Source organism: Pinus tabuliformis, chromosome 4_2 (assembly GCF_031772625.1).
Source record: "Pinus tabuliformis cultivar Carrire ecotype Pingquan chromosome 4_2, CPIR1, whole genome shotgun sequence".
In the NCBI taxonomy this organism is placed as follows: domain Eukaryota; kingdom Viridiplantae; phylum Streptophyta; class Pinopsida; order Pinales; family Pinaceae; genus Pinus; species Pinus tabuliformis.
In genome coordinates, this window is record NC_142304.1 from 170,562,973 (window position 1) to 170,569,792 (window position 6,820).

General features: G+C 36.4%; 1 pseudogene across 2 annotated transcripts; it reads right to left on the reverse strand.

The window, feature by feature from the left end:
- Positions 1-3,785: 3,785 nt before the first annotated feature.
- Positions 3,786-6,605, reverse strand: LOC149168724 (putative pentatricopeptide repeat-containing protein At3g23330 pseudogene; annotated as a pseudogene). 2 transcript variants are annotated; one of them, XR_016259762.1, is made up of 2 exons: positions 6,321-6,605; positions 3,786-6,127 (listed from the first exon to the last, which is right to left on the reverse strand). The product of XR_016259762.1 is annotated as a putative pentatricopeptide repeat-containing protein At3g23330 pseudogene, transcript variant X1 (transcript). The 2 variants fall into 2 exon arrangements; XR_016259763.1 differs by lacking the exon at positions 6,321-6,605 and having other exon boundaries at positions 3,786-5,562; positions 5,741-5,875.
- Positions 6,606-6,820: the final 215 nt, after the last annotated feature.

Consider the following 6,820-nt stretch of genomic DNA (forward strand, 5'->3'; position numbering starts at 1 on the left):
GTGACTCTTTGTAGAACATATCATTTTGAGATCTTCCATACACCTCTATATATATGTAATTTTGAATACCTCCCTAGTTAAGAGGGAGTGTTGAAGAATGTATCTAGTTTCGGTCTTCATAATTGTATTTAAGTCATGATGTAATATATTTATCAAAAGAAGGAAAAATAAATTTTATTGTAAAAATAAATTGACTTATTAAAGCATGGGTTTCATGCTTGGGTCAATGGTCATTAGGTCAAAGCACCCATTGAGTGCTCTAAGATTTTTATATTGAGTCAAAGTCAAAGTTATAATGTAAGAGACCTTTCATGGGATCCCTATGTCAAAGAAAAAAAAAATTGTGTCAAAATTATCTCCTCCACCAAGTCAGTTTCTTCAATCTTCAAGTCGGCCTCAGAACAATTGAGAAGTCGACCTAATGTTGGAGAGTCGAACTACTATATATATACAAGTGCATTCAACCAGGTAAAGGTGAGAGGTAACACATCTAATATGAAGTTTAGAAGATGGGATGAAGTACGAAAAGGAGCCTATCCTATTCCAAACAAACCAAGAGAAAATTTGAAATCTTGATCCTGTGCCACATGTGCGAATTCTCTAAACTATTACATGGTTGAAAAAGTGCAGGAAATTGAAAGTTGCAGAAGAAAGAAGAGTGAGGTCAAAACCCTAATCTGCAATTTATGGATGGTCGACATGGTGGAGTGAGGGAGTCATTTGTCTTGTTTTTGGGTCCTGGTTGTCTCAATTTTGATTTGAATCTATTAGTGGAAGAGTTTGACTAGGTTTTACCCTTCATAGGGATTTTGCCTTGGCTGAGCGTCTACATTTTGTGTTATGTGTTGTGATCTTTATTGTTTGGAATTTTTCTTGATGATAATAACCTAATAAATCACAAAAAAGAATTAATGAACTTCACAAGTGTCAACGGAAGAGAAATCAAATTAAGTATATGCCCTATCTAAGCTGCCCTAGATTTCTCAACATTTTGAGTTGTTAACTTTTTGTAGGAATTCTATTTTTCAAATATAACAACGATACTTATTGTTCTTTCCCAAAAACCATAAGTAAAATTTCTACCTTCAATCATGCCCCACACACCTTCAACTAAGGTTCTATTTTTCCTCTTAACTACTCTGTTTGGTTGAGTATGTGGCATTGTAAACTATTGTTGAATCCCATATTTGCAATATTTGACAAATGTCTTTGATGTCTATTCTCCTCTTTGATCTAATTAAACAATTTTATTGTATTTTCCTATTTGTTTTTCAACCAAGCTTTTAAATTTTTTGAAATACCCAAATATGCGCATTTTTTTTGTAATAAAATAGACCCAAGTATACCTAGTTCTATCATCAATAGAGATAAGAAAATTATATGCTCCACCAAAATATCTAGTTCCCATGGGACCACATACATCAGTATGAACTAGGTTAAGAAATTATCTTTTTCTTTTCTCTATATGTGTAGGAAATTCTCCTCCATGTTGTTTTACACCTAAGGCACATCCTTCAATTAGTGTGTTGATTCTTAAAATTTGGAAGAGCTTCGACCATTTCTTTCTTTCGAAGTAACATAATATCGTTATGATAGGTGCCTATTCCTTTGATACTATAATTCTTCCATTGACATAGTTGTAGATGCCAATGCTTGATGACTCTTCCTTGTACCATCAAGTTTATACATTCTTCAAACCTTACCTCCTATTGCAACAAATTTGTAGTGCTCTTGTATGTCCTTCATAACACATCGTAACTTAATAAATTCAACTTTTAAATCTTGATCTGCAAATTCAACTTTTAAATCGTGATCTGCAATAGTGGAAACTGAAATCAAATTCTTATTTATTCTTGGTATGTACATCACATTTTGAATTTGTTTTCCCTCAACAATAGGCAATGTCACACATACATCTCTATAACCTTTAATTTGATACGATCTATCATCTCCTAGATATATAGCAGAACTGTTACGATCTCATGATAAACCAATCTCTATTACATGACACATGAATAGAAGCACCAAAATCAATAAAGCATGCATTAGAAATTCTCTGTTTCTATTGATAATGCTACACCTAAAATGAATAACTTGAGATTTTGAAGATCATTATTTATGGTTGCTTCTTTATTGGCAAAATTACTTGTATGACTTCCATTTCTATTTTTGAACTCATTAAAAAAAAATTCAAGTAATCTTTAGCAAAATGTCCAAATTTACCATGATAGAAACATGCATCATTCCTTTTTGTTCTTGGTGAAGACTCACCTTGATATGATTTTTCATGTGGCTGACCTCCTTTAGTCCTTTCCAATGACTTTTATTGTATGGCTATTTTCCTTTGGCTAACAATGCCAAATTTGAACTCAAAAACCTGTAGTTAAGATTCTTTCTACGTTCTTCTTATTGTAAAATAATACGAGTTAATTCATCAAATTTCGATGCTTTTTTTCGAGTAACGAGACTAGTAATAAACATTTGATGTTCATCTAACATGCCATTTAATGTTACATTTATCAAATCTGTGCTTGAACTTCTTGCTAATATCACCTAACTTATCTCTAAGCTCTTTGATTATAGAAAGAAATCATTAATATTTTCATTCTCCATCTTAACTGGAAGAAGCTTACTCTTAAAAAAATTACACTCAATTTGTATTAGCCGTCCCATACAAACCTTTAAGTGCATCCCATGTTTCTTGAGACATTTTACATTCCCTGATGTGTGGAATGATATTGTCTTTAATAGACATTCTCGAAAGTACCTTTGATTTGCTCTCTCATCATTCCCAATATTTAACTGTATTTGGAGGGGCAGCAGGTTTGGCTTCGGTTCTAGATACAATTGGCCAAACATTGTATCCTTCCATCAAAGTCTACACCTTAAACTTCCAATTCACATGGTTTTGCGTGTCTAGCTTGGTTGATTCCTTGAGATAAGAAATAGCTAGTGGATTTGTCATTATGAAAACACAATAAAGTATCCACAGCTTCTAAACCAAACAACAATATTTCTTTCAAATAATTCTTGAATTACCATATCTCTTTTGATGATAACACACACATATCCTTTACAGTGTCGTTGGAATAAATAGACCAATGTTCTTCAACAGTGAGCAACTCTGCAAACGATATTTTCACATCGGCAACTCTCAACAGCAAACTATCTTTCAATCGACCTTCTGATCACTTTATGGCCACCGGCTTCCTTCATTCAATGGCAGCACAACCAGCTCCTTCACGCTAGGTGACTCTCTCTCAGGCTGCGATCTTTCTCTCAGTGAGCGATGGCTCTCTTCTCCTTCAACACATAGGTTGTCAGCTCGTTTCTCCAACAAAACGACAGCAATCCTTTTCATAGGCGATGGCTTTGAATAAAAAAATAGTGGTTCCCAAACATCAACAGCAAGCTGCACAACTCTCTCTCACACAGCTCAGCTCCCTAAGCCTCATTAACTTCTTCAACGCTGATACCAAATAAGACAACTAAACAGAAAAAGACTCACATAAAGTTGAGGTAGAATTCTCACACAACTTGAATCATAGTGCTTGGAAAAAGATTGCATTATATAGGAAATCTGGTTCAACTGATTCCTAAACTTGTGGATGTGATATTGCTAAAAATAATAATGCTCTACCAAAGTGAATTGGAATAACTAACAAATTGACTCTTAATCACACCTATTCATTTCTAGATTTATTCTAACACACATTGCACATATGAAAGGTTTACACTCAAATTCAACAAGCATTTGTGAAGTATTTGCTTTGAAACTCTGAAGATCATATAATATCCAAAATCTTCTCAAAAGGTATGGTTTTATATTTATCAATATATCCTATTGCTCTATCCCAAGACCCCTGGCTTTAAACTAACAAATATCCTTTTCTTTTTCTTCTTTTAAGCTGGTGAAGCTGAGGGTTCAAAAATAACAACATGGCAGCTACGTTATGATCGTTTGATCAAGAGAGTTTATCCTCTAGATGCAATCAATTTGTAGTCCTTAAATACAAACGGTATGCCTAATTCATTTTTATGTAAATGTGTGTTTCTTGTTTTAAGTAGTGTCACCAATAATCTTTACAAGAACAGGCTCCGTCCTTGAAATGATGGAAACGGTTTGTATCCCTCAGTATAATATCTCGCCTAACAATCTTTGAAATGAACTTAATTGCATTGTGACAGTCACCACACACTCGAAGATTCTTGATAACCCTAATGGGTGTACCAGAGCATGTGTTGATAAGTCCAAACGCAATAGCTAGCTTCTCACTGTGCCCACATAAAGATATTTCTTTCTCCTTCTCCTCAACATTAGATAGAGCAAAGTCAGTGGCAGGAACATAGCCAGCCTCCTTCATCTGCTGATACAAACTTCCTAGGATTGCATAAATCTCCTTTGACTGTGGAAGTGACTGGTCTCCTGCGGTGAATACATAAATCCTGTTCTTGACCTCAATCCAGCTACACCCTGGGGACTTTTTTAGACCTCTGTCTTTCATCATCATTCTCACTTTTGTTACATCATCCCACCTGCCAACTGCAGCATAAATATTTGACAACAATACATAATACCCATTATTTTCAGGATCTATCCGAAAAGCAGAAACTGCAACCCGTTCTGCTAGCTCTATGTTGCAGTGGATTCTACAAGCGCCCAGCAAGGCTCCCCACACACTAGAGCTAGGTTCTATGGGCATTTCTTGGATAAACTTTTCAGCTTCATCTAAATGTCCCGCTCGGCCAAGGAGATCTACCATGCATGCATAGTGCTCTGCTCTGGGTGTAATATGGAAACTTTCTCTCATGCAATTGAAAAATTCCCAGCCTTCCACCACCAGGCCTGCATGGCTGCATGTAGATAGAACATGTATGAAAGTGATATGATTTGGCTTGAAACCTGCCTGCAGCATTTTCTCAAATAGTGTAAGGGAAACCTCACCATACCCATTGATTCCATATCCTGAAATCAATGCATTCCACGTAACTACATCTCTTACGACCATTTTATCGAACACTTGCCGTGCAGCTTCTATGACTCCACATTTTGAGTACATGTCTATTAAGGCATTCCAAACAAAAACATCTGGCTTGAGTTTGCTCTTGATAACCTGACAATGTATCTCTTTTCCCTGTTGCAGACTTCCTAAGTGCGAACATGCGGGGAGAACAGTAGCAATAGTAACCCAATTAATAATGAGACAATCATGCTGCATTACACGGAAAAGTCCCAGGGCTTCATTGGCATACCCATTCTGAGCATAGCCGGCAATCATAGAACTCCAAGAGACCAAATTTCTTTGAGACATACTGTCAAACAGTTGCCGTGCAATCTCTAACTCACGGCATTGTCCATACATAACCACAAGAGCATTCTCAACGACAATATCAAGCTTAATGTCACTTCTGACAATGTGATTGTGGATTTCTTTACCCTCATGCAGAGCCGCCATGCCGGCACATGCCTTGAGTACAGAGGAGAATGTGAAATTGTCAGGCTGAATACCTGCCCGTAGCAATTGTGAATAGAGTTGGATAGCTTCCCGAAAGAGGTGATTCCTAACATAACCATTGATCATTGCAGTCCACAAAAAAACATTTTGGTTAGGCATTTTGTCAAACACAAGGCGTGCATCCTCAATACTCCCGCACATAGCATACATGCTAATAAGCTTTGTACCCAGGAATAGATCTTCTTCAAAACCACTTAATAGCAGGTGGGCATGGACTTGCTTACCTTCCATCAGCGCCCTTTTGCTGGTACACGTCTGCAATATAGAAGCGTAAGTGTATGAGTTAAACGAAATGCAGTGGTGACTGGCACACAAAATTTGTAAAGCTTCCTTCAATTGCCCCTCTCTGCATACTGCACTGAACTCTGTGACGATGGTTCCAGAGGAATTTTTTTTTCTCCCCTCTTTTCTTATGGATGGCCATACTTTCACACTCGCTCTTGCTGAAGGCAATGGGGATGAGTTCGAATTGGTGGCGTGTATGTTGCAGTAATTTTTGGCAAAAACGGGATAATTTTGTTCGTGATATTGAAATGAAATTGGCAGGAAATTATGTGTCAATGCCATCGTAGGCCAACAGGTCGCTTAATTAGACGTCTTTTGTGTTTTATCTGATAAGAATAATACCAATGAATGAAAGCACGTAATCCATAAAAATAATACCAGTGAATGAAAGCATGGAATCCATAAAAATAATACCAGTGAATGAAAGCACAGGATCTATAAATTATTTAGACTTGATAAACTGTAAAGCAAACACGGAATTCCAGTTAGAATTTTCTGCAAATTAAGAAACCAACGTACACTGATGTTCCCAACCTAGAATACACATTACTGGCCAGCTTTTCAATGAACACTACAAAAAAACCCATCCTTTCATTAAAATGCTTCTGGATGGGTTACACAATGCACATGGAGCAAGGGCGTGATCACTTCAAACTTATTGGGTGATCAGCATTTCCTTCTCCATCTTATCCGAAGCCGATCAATATCGTTGGTGGCATCTTCATTTCAAAATGTGTACATCGATTCTGATTTTGATTGAGATGCTGTGTCCTTTTTTCTTTCATTAAGTAGTGAGAAAATCTATATTGATTGAGATGCTGTGTCCTCTTTTTTTCTTTGATTAAATAGTGAGAAAATCTATATTAGTAGTTAGATGGTCATTTTAGTGTAATAGTTAAATGAGCAGTGTGGTCAGTGATTATTGGCTTTTATCTCATATGCAGGTTGATTACCTAGTGTGGTCAGTGAGTTACCATTGGCTTTTATTTCTTAATGTATTGGTTTTTGTGTTGATCACT